Below are 15,452 nucleotides of genomic sequence, written 5' to 3'. Positions count from 1 at the left end.
TCAACTTTGGATATAATGTTTATCGTTCAATGCCTTAGATCTGTGATTGACAGGTATGTGAATGAAGAAGGGGGAGGTGGTCGCACATGTTGCCTTTGGTGTTTCCTGACTTGGATCAAACTGAATAATACCGCCTGCTGTATTTAGAGGACTAAGTCTAAGTCTTTCACTCAGTGCATAATTGAAAAGAGTTTGAGAACCACTGAACGAGGTTTCTTCAATCAGGGTAAAAGTTCCCCAGTACAAGATGGAGTTTATGAGGCGATCATTTTTAACAGCCTAACTTAATTTATGCACATTTGTTTTGCCGATTCAGTCTTCATCTGGAAACTAACATAATGCTTTGTGAGTAAAATATACAGATAATGCAGCGCACATTATTCTGTGTGAAGCAGGGAGTTGACTTTCAGTGAATCATTAGGTCCTTTTTAAAATATATATATATGATATTTATATTAAAAAAAAACAAAGAAAAAACTAATAGGAATTATAATGGAATTGGAATTCACAGTTTAAAAATAAATAAGTCAGAAATATAATAATAATAATAAAAATTTTAATAATAATAACAATAATAAGAAGAATATGAAATTAAGGGGATAAGAGCAAAAAATGTGCAGTCTAACTTCACATTGAAATCATTAGATCTTTTAATGGATTATTATTGAGAACTGGTTAGCTTTAGAACAGTTTTAACATGTGCACCACTGGATTTTGCTGGAAATGAAGTGACTTTACCCGCATATCCTTTGGACAGTAATATCCTAAAGTTCTATTCCATCCTTCGGGGAAGAAGTCTGTCTTGTATGGAGTGTGTGCATAGATGTAGGTGTGCCATTGGTATAAATCTTATGAAAACCACCACTCAGACTTTCTTGTCTGCTGTCAGCCTGTCAAAACTTTTATTTTTTTCCTTTTTTTTTTTTGATGCTATTATTGGAGCACTTGTGTTCAATATACTGATGCAACGTTTCAGTCACTAGGTGGCAGTGTCTGCTTACATTGAGGCTGAACTTTAACAGCCGATTTAAATAATTCACACCTGTACCATACACAAATGAATCTGTTAAAATGTTGAGGATGTAAATGTGTGTTTGAAAATATTTTTAAAGCACTGAATGATTTAAAGTATCCTATGTTGTGATAATGCGTTTTTCTGACAATGAGTGAAAATTATTTATTTTTTTGACAACAGTTTGAACATATTGAGGGATAAGTTGTATAGATGTTGTTGTATGTGACTTATTTGAACAGATGAGTATACTCTCACCTTTGTCATCATCATGATCCAGTATTCCAGTAAGTAACTTTCGTAGAATTCTGACCTGTGGTTGAATTACACGTGGCTCACATCTGTTTCTTAATGACTAATATCTCTAATGCAATCTTACATTTTGGGGGATTTTTAAAAGAATTACTCAGAGTTGTTGTTGTCATTGCTCAGGCGGAATGGCAAATTACTGGAAGCAACCTCATTGGAAGGACACCTTGGGCCACCATTTTTAAAGCAAACATTGTTGAACTTCGCCACAGTGCCACAGAAACGTCCCAGATAACACAAACCACTGTAAGGCTGTCTAAACTGTACGATCATATGAGAACATTTCTGGAAGAATATGAGATTGATGATGTGGTTATATAAGAAGTATTATTTAAGAGGGAAGAGGATAAATGTGCTTATATGACATATAACATCATGACTTAAAATGTGATATTTATTTTTAAGCAGCATACACAGTAATGAGAAACAACAGACTTTTATTTATTGATTATTTTGATGAACCTGGTACCACAACTTGACTGAAGCTAGACTGTTACCAAGTACTAGAAAACACAAAAACATTTAATGAAATGCAGAATTGTTAAACATGACACAAATATTTTATAAAACACAAAAAGGAAAAATGTTTCTCAAAATGCAAAATTAATTAATGAAACACTTCATGAAACGGGGAAACATTTCATAAAACACAAAAATAATCCACGAAATGCAAAAAACTAAATATATTTACGAGAAAAGAATTGATAAAATGCAGAAAATGTTCACAAAATGCAAAAATATTTAATGAAATGCACAAATGTGAAACAAGACAAATATTTTACGAAACAAAAAAAAAGAAAAATATTTAGTAGATAATAAAAAAGATTGAACTAAATGTGGAAACAAAACATCAATTAAATGAAAAAATATTCAATAAAATGTTATATATTATAGAAATAAATGGTGTGCTCCTTGGTGCCATCAAAGGTACTAGCTGCCTCAATCTTTAATTATTTCTGAAAATATTGCACTACAAAATAATTTGTGTCATCTTTCATTTCAATGTTATTATGACACTGTAAAACCACCTGCATACATTTATTCATTTTATTTTCCCATATTATTTTCAGATTTTTTTCTCTGCTATACAGAAGGGCACTCAGCTGAAAGTGTTTTTGAAATGGAGAACACAAGCCTAAAAAAAGTTTGAGAACCCCTGCCTTAGTTGATTCAATTCTAAACTACTCGTTAATTGATTTCTCTGATTCTTCCCTTTAGTGTGTTTGTTCACTTCGCCTGTGTCACAGGGCTGTGAGGCGGAGAGAGAATGGTAGAGAGACACCCAGCTCAGCATTGTAGTAATGAGATGAGTAGAGGTGGTGGTGGAGAGGGAGGAGAGGAAGGAGGGGGGGTCTACTGGTAAAGATAAACAGTCGAGGAGCCTCTTAGCCTCTGGAACATGGCGGCTCCGGCCCTGGACGCCTCTGCCGCTCCGTCCCGCTGACCGACACATCCGGCACTGCACGCACCCCCGGCTCCTCAACTCTCAGGTAAGTTTCCTGTCATCCCCCCTGACCCCCGCCCCCAAATACTCATCCCACCCCACCCCACGGAGAACAAACACCGCGTTTATTTAACGTGGGAGCATTAAAGTGTCAGACCCAGTTCAGACCGAGGTTATTCATGCGCGCGACATCCCCGTTATGACAATGTTACTGTGTTATAACCCTGTATATGATCCCCGCGCGTCCCGTGGAAAAACACCATAATATCAAGTGTTTGACACGGGGAAGTAACCTTTAACGGGACCAGTGTTACCGTGCAGGTTGTTCCTCGGTGTCCCTGATGTTGTTAGCCTCCTCCACAAACTGTACGGAACACTTTGTCGGTCGAATTGACAGCTACGACCGTGTTTTACGCCAAATTCAGGCCAGCCACACGGCTGGAAACGCTACTTTCCGCCGGTTATGTGTCAAATCCACTGTTAGGTCTTTGGGGGAGAAAAGTAGATCCTGATGTGGTCGTGTTTGTTTAACGTGCTTATTATGTGATAACTACACAAATACCCCAAACAGGACTTTGCGGTGTAACTTTAACAGTAAAAAGCCCTTCCTGATCCACAGAAGCGACCGTCTGCAGGTTTAACCGTGGCACCCTGCATTAGCACCACTCTTGATCCGTGTGTTGTTGTCAGTGTCAAAGTTGGATGTTTCGGTACCCTAATTAAAGCGCGGGTTAATTTTATAAGTGCTTGTGGCACTGAGGTGGAGATACAGTGGTTTAACTGTGAAATATTTCACTAATTTGAGGTTGATATTGCTTGGACTTCCTCAATCAACTGACACGTAAAGTGAAAAATAATACACTTGTACCGCTTCCGGTTTCTTGTTTCAAAATAAAATAAACATTGAGTATATGCTAATAATTTATACTAACTCAGAAATTACCAAGCGGCAACCTAAGGTCTAAAAATATGAGTCCAATGCGAACGTATTATAAGTTGCAATTCATTGAGTGTCCACTTGAAGCTGGCTCCAGAAGTACCGGAAACCACATACACACCCATTCAAAAAAGACGATCTTTACAGCAGAAATAACCATGTTTACAGCCTGGTACAAAAAATAAGTGTAGTCTGGATAGCCAATTTCTTGATCGGCACACACTGTACGGGGCTGAATTTTTTTTCTAATGCGGCAATTTCAAAGATAAGATTACGAGTTTTCCAATGAGAGGCACAGCTGACTTGATGGACAGGCAGGAACACTGTAGCTGTTGGCTAGGAGGCTCATTGCCCGCCTCTTTACGTCACAATCGCTCGACAGCAGCAACATGGCTCCCGTCACCAAATCGGCCTCAAAACAGCGCTTCGGGAATCAGATTGGTAACGTCACGGATACTACGTCCATATTTCAAACAGTCTATGGAAATTAGATTAAACTGTGGATTGTTTGGTCGCTGGAGTTTCCACCATATTGCATATTATTTTAAAAGTGTTGCTGCAACACTAATAATATTATTGTGCAACTATTAAATTTACAGCCAACTATTTTGATAGTAATAAAAATAATTTCATTTGTAGAGTACTTTTCAAAAAAAGGAAACTACAAAGTGCTTAACATGGGCAGCAAAATAAAACAGGCATATCACAAAATCATACAAGTCAAGATAAAGCAATAAAACATACTTTAAAATACATACAATTCCCCTAAAATGACTATCAAGGAATACATGTCTTTTAAAATATACTTCTTAAAATGGTTTCCAACATTGATAAAATTCAGATAAAATCAGGAAAGGCTCTACAATAAAAGTAAGTTTCCAGAAGAGATTTAAAAGAGATAAACCTTAGTGTTTTGAATATCTTTATAAAACAGTCAAAATTCTTACATTGTTACTCTAAAAGGTAATATTTTCTATTTTCTTAACTCTTTATTTGCAGTATTTTAATTTGACTTATTGTCAAATATGGACACAGTTGGGGGCAGCATTTTCAAAAATCACCTGATGCACATTTTAAATTGAAAATAAAAAACATTATTATTCCTAGCCGTGGTGTTAAAGCCTCATAAAGTGACTTTCAAATAAAGTAGTCTCAATTTTGTTAGAGATATTAAAAAGTCGGCAAGTAATGATTATGTATCTTGTTGCTTTTATTTTGAAGAGGAACTCGACCAGTACCCGGTCTTGTTCCTGTCCATTCTTGTCAACTTGACACACTATCAATCAGCATTTGGCAGTATTGGAAAGACACACATCCCCATCATATTTTATATTGAGGGAAGTTCAGCTTAGAGTTTAAGAACATATTCATTCAATTCTGAAAAGAGGCAATAGATTCCGAATCAGTGATTGAACTTAGGGGAATTCCTAATGGGAATAAAACAGGTGAAATTCAGTACGCTGGGTAAAGATACATTGCAGTGATGAGGCAGGACAACAGTAAACATTAAATACACCTCACTAAAAGAGAGGCCTGAGTCTGTGGATCCATAAAGAGGATACATACAAATACATGTAACATATAAATACATGTATGAGATTTAAATGTGCACACACTGACTGATCCTTCTTTGTATGAATAGATGTATATGTTAAAGTGTGCTTCGTGTGAACGAACAGCCAGCAGTATGGACTATACACTGTATGCCTCCTTTTGTGTGCAGGATCAGCATTGCATGGGAAGAGCTGCAGGGCTGTAACTTAATGTGCTGCACAAGTTTAAAGTGAATGGAGAAGCAGTGTGGTTTAAATCTATTGTATGACACTCAGGTTGGTTTATTCTGGTGCAGGACAGGTTCAGGAATTTGTCCTTATTTGCTGTTGTGCTGGTTTGTGTGTGTTTGCCGTTGTGCTGGTTTGTTACTGTAGAGAACCTGTAAGTTTGCCTACGTGACAGGTGCCATCTGACTCCTCGGGATGTTATCTTTGAGGGCTGGACTCCTGATTTTTTGGCTCTTTAAAGCTTATTTGCTCTTTCCCCAGCACCCCTAAGTGAACTTTGAAAAGTATTGCAACACCTTGGTTGCCAGGTTCTGTGTTTATCCCCTTTTTGCCAACTGTATTGGGCTCTGTTTTCTAAAAGGATTGAGGGAGTTTTAAACAGTTTATTCACCAAAGTTCAGCTACATGACTCCGACAATATGCCATTAAACAATTACAGCTTGATCACCCTGCTTTAATGCTCCAGGGTTGTTATTTATCTGGTTAAACGTCTGTCCGGTGCCAAAAGTACCTTACAGCGCTGCAGCAAGAGTGCAAGGAATGTATTTAAGACCAACATCTTAACATGAGATTGGCAGTTTGCCCAGTGAGGGATTCTTAGTAGCTTGAATTCACTCGACCACGTGAGGGCTCAAATAATGCCCCGACCAATGACAGCAGCAGCAGCAGTAGAAACAGAAGGAGGAGTAGGAGGAAGAGGAGGAGGAGGGGGAAAGGCTTGACTGTGCAGTTCTCCATTGCAGGTTTTATCCTCGGGAAGCAAATCCATGGACAAGAAAAGACAACACAGACTCAAAGAGCAGAAAGCTCAGACACCATATGTCCTGTCCGTGGCTGCAAAGTGCCCTTTTTATTTATACTCTAGTGTTTTATATCTGATCTATCATAATAACATGAAACACACAGTCAGAACAACTATCTGATTTAAGTAATGAAAGCAGCAATACTGTGAACAGCTTAAAAACATGGCTTAAATTAGAGATTTTTAAGTTTCCTGTATTCTACTTACAGTTGTGATGAAACCAGAGTTTTAAACTTTGATATGATACAAGTAAATATCAAACAAGATCAGGTCTCTTTCAATCATAGACTGTATAAATAATGGACGTAGTATCTGTGATGTCACCCATCGGTTTCTGAAGCGCTGTTTTGAATCCAATCGTCGGCGGGAGCCATATTGGAAATGCTGAAGTCAACCAAACTTCTGTCGAGTGATTGTGAGGTAAAGAAGCGGGATTGGAGCCTACTAGCCAACAGCTACAGTGTTCCCACCTGTCAATCAAGTCAGCTGTGCCTCTCATAATGGAAACTTCATAATCTTAATATCTACGAAAGTGCTGCGTTATGAAAAAATTCACCCCCCTCACAGTGTGTCGATCAAGAAATTAGCTACCGAAGACTACACTTGTTTTTTTTTTAACCAGGCTGTAAACATGTTTATTTCTGCTGTAAAGATCGGCTTTTTTTAATTTGGTGTGAATGTGGTTTCTGGTACTTCTGGAGCCAGCCTCAAGCGGACACTTGAGGAACTGCAGTTTTTTACACTTCCACGTTGGCTTCAATCCAATGCAGGCAACAAAATTTAAACTCCTGGGCAACCACAATTGTCTTTCTTTTATTGTTACCAAACTAAAAACAGTGCAGGCTCAGAAAAGACACAAATATTTCCTTTTTTCTAACTGCTTTGTTTTATTAGCGTGCTCACTCACTCTCTATTTATTTATTTATTATTAATGTATTTATTTTGAATGTATTTATCTTTCTTTTTTACTTCATTGAGCAAGAAATGTGCTTTACAACAAGGTGAGTAACAAAAGAACAAGGTAACAAGTCAACAAAGACAGTGAAGGTGATTCACGACTAGGAACAACATTAAAATTAAAAAAAAAAAGAAACCGTTTGCAAGGAAAGAGAAAAAATTAAATAAATAAATGAATAAATGTAAAATGAAACAGATAAAGCTGAATGGCAGTTTATGTAACTTAGGCAAATGGGAATAAGTTGGAGAACAACAATTATTATTTTCTATTTTGTTTTATTTATTCTTTATATTTGTTTTAATTTTTTTACTTATTAGTTTTTATTTATTTATTTACTTTATTGTGCAAAAAAAAAGAGCTTTACAAGAACAGGGTGTGACAAGATTATGAGGTAACAAGTCAACAAAAACAGTGAAGGTGATTCAAGAACAGGAACAACATAAAAGGAAAGAAACAAATAGTAAAAAGAAAAAAGAAAAAGAGGAAAAAAAGCACTAAAACAAAATATAACAAAAATAACATGAAAACAGTACACAAAGAAAGAGAAAAAAATACATGAAAATAATGATAATAATAATAATAATAATAATAATAATAATAATAATAATAATAATAATAATAATAATGAATCAGATAAAGCTGGATGAGAACTAACGTAACCTAGTCAAATGGAATAAGTTGGAGAACAATGATGGTAACTTTAATTTCCAGCATTTATCAATATGTTTTGTGTATCTTGTGAAGTTTATGTGTGTGTGTGGGTATAAAAATAAAAAGTACAAATGTGTAAAGATTATAAGGAAAGAAAGAATGACTTTGTTGTGGGTGCTTATCGTTAATGTCTGATTGTTATCGATATAAATATGTGAACCATGAAGAGAGATGGGGAGGGAGGGGGAGATGGAGAGATCTCTTTTTTGCCTGCAGTAGCATTGGGTTGAAAATATGACTGTGGGTTTGTCTTGGACTGTAATGTCATGTAAAGCTATAAAATCTTATCTCAGTTCCTCCATTAATGTTGTCTCCACACCTTGAATACGGCACAATGACGATACAACAGATGCAGGTGAATATGGCAAACTTCAGTAAGCTTGTTCTTTAAATTTTGGTTCCTGATCTCCTCTCCTTTATCTTAACGTTAACTGTTATTTACCAAGGTGTGTGTGTGTGTTTGTGTGTGTGTGCGTGCGTGTTTGGGTCTGCGCTCCTCAGCTGTGTTTGTTTGTGTCTGGCTCTTCTCACTGCCACCAACTTATCAGACACACACATTCGCACACACTCACACACACACATAAACACACGCGCGGCCACCTGGCTCTCTGTCACGTAGCAGAGACGGTCGTCTTCCAGGTCTGATCCTCCTGGGACCAAGTGCTCTAATTAACCCCCACACACACTGACACACACATGCACAGCCATGTCACGACTCCTCTTAAAGCCTCCTGCAGAGCCTGAATACCATAATTACTGTAATATTCCCTCAGCAAGATGTGTCCAGAAGAAGATGATGTACAAAATGCATCAGCAGCAGCAGGCTGGCTCTCCACACGGAGGTTAGCGGGTCACAGTTTGACAATTTTCTTGAACGTAACAAAAAAATACTTACCTCTTGAAGCGTTACGCTATTAAACCATTGTACAAGATGTATATAATTTGTCCATCCAATCCATAACACACAAAGAAGAAGGGTTAGCGTTAGTGGAGCTGCAGTAAGCCTACGAGAGAGCAAAACTATTGTCTTCTAATTGTAAGCATCTATTTAAATGCTCCATAATATATAAGATGCCCTACTTGGGGGCCCCTCACATGGTATCAGATGTTCTACCTCTGTTTGAAATGTGCTGACTCAATTGTTTGGTTTTAAAAAAATATATATATTATATTTTTATAATATATATATTTGTTGCTGTTATAAACATAGAAAATACAGACTTGACAGCAACAAAAAAAAAGCAAAATTCAAAGCTCACCCCCCCCCCCCCAAAAGGAAAAATAAAAAAAATCAAGAAAGAGCATGTCTGTTGCAATAGCAGCCTTGATCACATTAAAACCTTATCTTAAGCAGTTCTTATTAGGAAAAAAAAAACGTAAAAACACAAAGACATATTCGCAGCAGGATGGTGCAGTTATGACACAGAATATTAATCTTTGCCACAAAGAAAGTTTAGCAAAGGGTCCCAAATCTTATTGAACACACTTCCTCTGTCTTCCTTGTGGAATCTCAGTCTCTCAAGATTCAGAGTGTTCGCCATTTCTCCCAGCCACAGATCAAAGGTGGGCACAAAGTCCATCTTCCACACTCTTAGTATTAGCTTTTTTTGCAACCACCATTCCAAACAAAACGGCTTTCTCCTCATACTTATCAGCAAAAGATCAGGAGCTTGTAGCTCCAAGGATGGCCACCAGTGGGTCAGGTTTCCAACATTTTCCAAAAGCCTCAAACAAGACAAACAACAAAAGATGTTTTTCCAATACACTGATAGTTTACTACATGACCAGAATGAGTGCGTTATATAACCTATTCTGACTCAATTGTTTGATACGTTGTATTGTTTAAATGTCATCGAACAGCAGTCGAATATTCATTGGTCCATATGTTTTGTGAGTGCCAACATGTCGGCTGTATGGACCAAGTGGCAAACTCCAGTCTTAAAATATGAAGCCCATGAGAAAGTGCTAAAAACTGCAGTTTGTCAAGCGTCCACTTGAGGCTGGCTGCAGAAACACCGGAAACCCCATACACACCAATTCAAAAGAGACGATCTTTACAGCAATAAGAAACATGTTTACAGCCTGGTTCAAAAAACGGTTTAGGTCTGAGTAGCTAATTTCTCTATCGGTACCGTAGACTGTATAAATAATGGACGTGGTATCCGTGACGTCACCCATCTGTTTCTGAAGCACTGTTTTGAGGCTAAACGTTAGCTGCAGCCATATTGGAAATGCTGAACTCAACATAACTTCTGTCGAGCGAGTGTGACGTAAAGAGGTGGGCTTTGAGCCTCCTGGCCAACAGCTACACTGTTCCCACCTGTCAATCAAGTCAGCTGTGCCTCTTATAATGTAAAACTTGTAATCTCAATATCTACGAAATTGCTGCGTTAGAAAAAAAATAAACCCCCGTACATCGTGTGTCGATCAAGAAATGAGCTATCCAGACTACACTTGTTTTTTGTACCAGGCTGTAAACATGTGGGTGTGTATGTGGTTTCCGGTACTTCCAGAGCCAGCCTCAAGGGGATCCTTGATGAACTGCAGTTTTTAGCACTTCCGCATTGGACTCATATGTTTAGACCAGAAGTTGCCGCTTGACTGTATGAAGGGTGAATTATTTTTATAACTAATTTTGCCCAAATAGGGGCATGGCTGACTTGATTGACAGGCGGGGACACTGTAGCTGTTAGCAAAGAGGCTAAAGGCCCGCCTCTTTACCTCACACTAGCTCGGACGAAGTTAGGTTGAGTTCAGCATTTCCAATAGAGCGCCCGCTGACGATCGGCTTCATCATGGATACTACGACCATTCATTATACAGTCTATGGTATGGATGTATTTTGACGTGTTGGAAAAAGACAGTAAAATAGCTGTTATACTTGTGAAGCAAAGGTGATGCACCGTCATCCTGAACAGCATCAAGAGTGTATAATCTGAAAGAGTTGGCGCCATCAAACTCTTGTCAGCAGCTTCAGTCATTCAGCAATGCTACGAAACATAGCAACGATCATATTTCTGAATACTATACCGCTTCGAGTACAAGCGTCCCTGTTTATCGTGATTTGTTTGGAGGCACCTCTGCCTTTCAGACAAAGCTCATCACTGATCTCCAGTCACAAATTAAAGCCGTCCTTTCATTCTTCAAAGTCAGTAATAGAAAGTAAAGATCTCTCACACTTCAAAAACAGCTTCATCAGCAGCACTGCTCTCACTAATCACAAAGGAGGCGAGGTGATGCAGCTGAGGTATAGCTACAACTTGAAAGAGGTGTGACTCACTTGAGATGCACCAGAAAAACCTTGATGAAAGTGCAGGGAGTTTTTCTGACTTACACTCAGGAAACTAAATTTACAATTCAGAGTTTGAAACTACAGCGAGAGATTCTGTAGGGTTTCCTTGCCTGTAACATCCTCTTCATACATATCTTGAGAATGCAGTTTTGCTGCTCCTTGTTTAGTTTCCTTGCTGCTTTCTAATACGTGAACCAGTGAAGAAACCCACCGTGTTACATCCTCATTCCAGTATCAAGCTCTGCCAATAAGTTACATAACCTACAGGATGTCCCTGAATGTCCCCACCACCCAGGCATGAGCATAGATGGGTATAGTTAGGCAGCACAGTCAGTACATCACCAGGGTTAACAAGTAAGAACCTCCTTTCACTGTTGTTTAGTCAAGTTAAGGTGAGTACACACTACAGGATAATCGGGCTGATTTTTTCCCGATCTCCCCCTTACGATCAAAACCAGCAAGGGCCTGATTGTCTGACGTTTGCAAACAACATGGTGTGTGATTTTCCTGTGGTGAGCGGTGTGTTAAGAGGGATTTTGTCCGGTCGGAGCTGCTCGGAAGGCCTCAGAAGGAGAGATCGTAAATAATGAACATGTTTAATATTTGCGACTAGAAATCCTGTAGTGTGTGGGATAGTCTGAGAGGAGCCGAGCACGCACAGTGTGTAATGTCACGTATACCGGAGCAAAAGCCAATCAAGACGCGAGCTGACTCAGCTGACTGACGGAAGAGGAAGTAAAAACAAACTGTAATACTTGTGACAATTTTTACTCACCTCCAACTCGCGCTGTAATGCAGTGTAATGTGTTTTCGGAAAGTAAGAGGCAGAAAAAAAATCATTGTTGCTTCTTCCTGTTCGTCCGCCATGTTTGTTTACACCAAAGTCACGTTTTATTACGCGAGATTTGGAAAATTGAGCGTGAAGAACCTGATACTCTGCTGAAGAATCGGTACGATTATAGAATACGGAATGAATGTCTCTGAAGATAAAGATTTTGAGTTTTTAAAAAAAGTAATAAAAAAACATGCTGGTTTCACCCTTAAAGACCTTGACCATCTTTGGGTGCGCCAGACTCTACTGAATTTATTTTGAATATGATGAATGAAACAAATGGGGTATCAATAGAAAGCTGAGAATGTCCACTGTAATTGAGTTTTTAAAGCTTGTTGATAGGATTAGCGGTTCAAAAGTTATCAAACATTTAAGAACAAGTAGCTTCTAGGTCTAGGTCTTTGAGGGTTAAGGGCCTGTTCCCATTAACAGCATTTTTGGGGGACTGGCAGCACCCAAACCTCAATTTCATGATGCTTCTCATTGGCACTAACTGTTGCTTGTTTATCAAGCTTGTCCCCTTGCACCTCTGCTTCCTATAGTGACCAGTAAGTCATTTTTAAATCACTATGAATGCTTCCTATTTGCTTTTAATGGATGGAATTTCACAAAGAAAACATAAAGTGATAGAAATCACTTCATTGTGTTAGCTGCTGCTGTAAGCCTACCCTCGAAATTGCACCCTCTTAAAAATGAGTGTTAGCTTTCTCCTCCATGCTCACCATTGTTATTGACAAAAACTGACATCAGATGTCCCGCCTCTTCTTCTCTTTGATTGGTTGGTGATGTAAAAGTGACGTTAACAAGCGCAGGGGATGTCCAAAAGTTGAGCTGTTTTTAACTGAGAGTGCTAAAACAGCTGATGCCGAGGGTTGTTTTGTTACGCTTAGGAAGCTGAGCGCTGAAAACACTGGGCTGCATTTGTTGATGCTGTTAGTGGTCACAGGCCCTAATACAGCCAAGGGTCTGACTTTAAGTTGTGTGGGACTGTAAACACTGATCAGTCTTTATTTGTATGATATGTATCAGTCACAGATAAAAGAGAAACAGACAGTGAAATGTTAGATCGTCACTTTTAGTGAACTTTAAAAGCAAAATGAATTTCTTAAAGTGACAGACACAGGGCAGCAATGGGCAAATGGAGCCGTACATTTGCGTCTTTGCAGGGGAGCTTAAGGCTGTGTATTTAACATTCACTTTAATGTATTTTTCTGTTTAGAAATTTAGCAGCTGGTAGTTTAAGTGTTTGGTTTCAGTTGCATCAAGACATTCTTGTTTCTGTTGGCTGATCAGGTGAATTTGCAGCTCAAAGTTCAACAAAGTTGAGCACTCTTCTTTAGAAAGTTTGAGTTTCTGTTCCTGACAAAACCTGTGGAGAGCAGCAGGATGTTACAAACCTGCTGCATAACAGACTTAAACACAGACAAGTGCTTTGATAAGGTAAAAATACAAACATACATACAACACGTCGAGCTTGCTTTAAAGTGGACCCTTCCTATAGACGTTCAAGAACTGTAATAAAAGCTTTACAGGGTTGAACAGCAGACCAGGGAGCCAAGTCCAGCAGGTTGCACAACAAGTGCTAATTTGGTTAGCTGGAGTTGACAGTGGCTGTAATTCTCCAGCACTGTGACAGCAGAGTGGAGTTAGAGAGAGTCCACAGGCCTCCAGCGGGATAATACAGGCTAATAGCATAACAAGCTTTTACAGAGCAAACGTGGGCCGTGGCCAGAGCTAATCGTGGTGTTCATCACTGCTTTTTGGTCTCTGCTGCTAAGATGACAGCAATGGGATGCAGCAGTATTACTGTGGTTATTACGGCTAAATTTCATAATAATGCTTGAGTTTGACAGACTTAGACTTAGCCTGATCCTTCTTTTACACTTTAGCTATAATGATCCAAAATCGGTGGACAAATTAAAGTTCTTTGAGCTTAAGTTATTAAATTAGTCGCACTATCATACTCCACATTTAAGAACAGCTTTGAGGTCGACATTAGCTCTTGTTGTGTTTTGATTCAGGATCACACATCTGTGGCTGGAGTGTGCATGCTGCGAGGTGTTCAAGGATAAAGGCCGGCTATGAAAATACAAGCTGTCCCTTAGAAGAAGCCAGACTCACATTTAAATGACTATTATTGACAACATGTAGGAGACAGAATCAAGTTATAGGTACATTTGTTTGCAAGTCTTTTTCGTGTAGTGTCCTGGAAACTGTCTTATGACTTCCAGTAATTCAAAAAAAAAAAAAAAAGTTATATTTTTGGGCATTTTCACCTTTAATGGATAGGACAGCTGAAGAGAGACAGGAAATGTAGGGAGAGAGGGGAAGGACATGCAGTCAATCGTTTAGGCTGGAATCAAACCTGCAACCTCTGCGACGAGGGCTATGGCCTCTGAATATTTGGCACGCTTAGACCGCTATAGGCCAATGGTGCCCAATGTCCTGTAATTTTAAAACTTGTTTTTGTTTTATGTAAGTACCTATCATAGGACTATGTATGAATTAGCCATTCCCATATTAGCTATTAGCTATTGTGCTAATTCCGGCATATTTACATTGAGGCATACTGCTGAAATGTTGATTAAAGCTGGGTTTGGTAGTCAGATTTAGTTACACTTTTTGTTGTACTGGTTAAAATGATCTTAATGTCTCGATGGCAATCAATACATAATGTTTTCTTGACGAAGTAAACCTGGGAAAACACCAACCAATCCCTGCCATCAGGAGCCAAATGATGAAACCAATCAAATCCTGTTCTGCCGTTCTGCCCGCCTCCTGCGCGTACATTTCATGTTGTTTGTGTTTTTAGCTTTCACTATGAGAATGTTTTGGTGTTTTCTTACTGCTGAATTTGACATGAGTTGAAGTAGTGCAAAACACAAACGATGTGCTGAGGACCGGTTTTGAATCAGTCACCATCATATGGTCGTGAATCAGCGGCGCTCGTGCATGTGAGCGGGGGCGCCATTTTGGAGGAGCTCCGAGGAGAGGGGTTAGACAGTCCTGAGGAAATGCTACATTCAAATTCATGCTAGGTTTCCGTGACTACCAACCCCAGCTTTAATGTGCATTGTCCTAATAAGATAAACTCAAAAAATAAGTTTAAAGAGAAATAGCTGTTAATTTGAGTCTAAAGTTAGAAAACCTAGGACTTCATGTTGGCATGAATCTGTAAGTTTACAGTTAAATTAGCGACTTCAGAAGCGTGTGCAGATGAAAAATAAACCAGTTGTGTGATCAAGTTGTTCAGATTTAACAGATTTAACCTCCCATTTTTAGCTTTTATGTTCTAACTCTAACAGTGTTTTCTCAGCTTCCTTCAGTCACAGGTACTTTTGGTACCGGTGTCATCCATGCGGCGGATTAAACAG

At 38.7% G+C, this 15,452-nt stretch overlaps 1 protein-coding gene across 2 annotated transcripts in view; it reads left to right on the top strand.

Moving 5' to 3' along the window:
* The first annotated feature begins 2,693 nt into the window (after nucleotides 1-2,693).
* LOC117827302 (nuclear receptor coactivator 2-like) overlaps nucleotides 2,694-15,452 on the top strand; it is an 83,774-nt gene continuing 71,015 nt past the window's right edge. For both annotated transcript variants that reach the window (XM_034703842.1, XM_034703841.1), the window contains exon 1: nucleotides 2,694-2,811. The gene's annotated coding sequence lies outside the window, so the exon portion shown is untranslated. The remainder of the gene's footprint in view (nucleotides 2,812-15,452) is intronic.

Source organism: Notolabrus celidotus, chromosome 15, assembly GCF_009762535.1.
Source record: "Notolabrus celidotus isolate fNotCel1 chromosome 15, fNotCel1.pri, whole genome shotgun sequence".
NCBI classification, from domain to species: Eukaryota; Metazoa; Chordata; class Actinopteri; order Labriformes; family Labridae; genus Notolabrus; species Notolabrus celidotus.
This window is presented reverse-complemented; position numbering and strand designations above follow the sequence as displayed.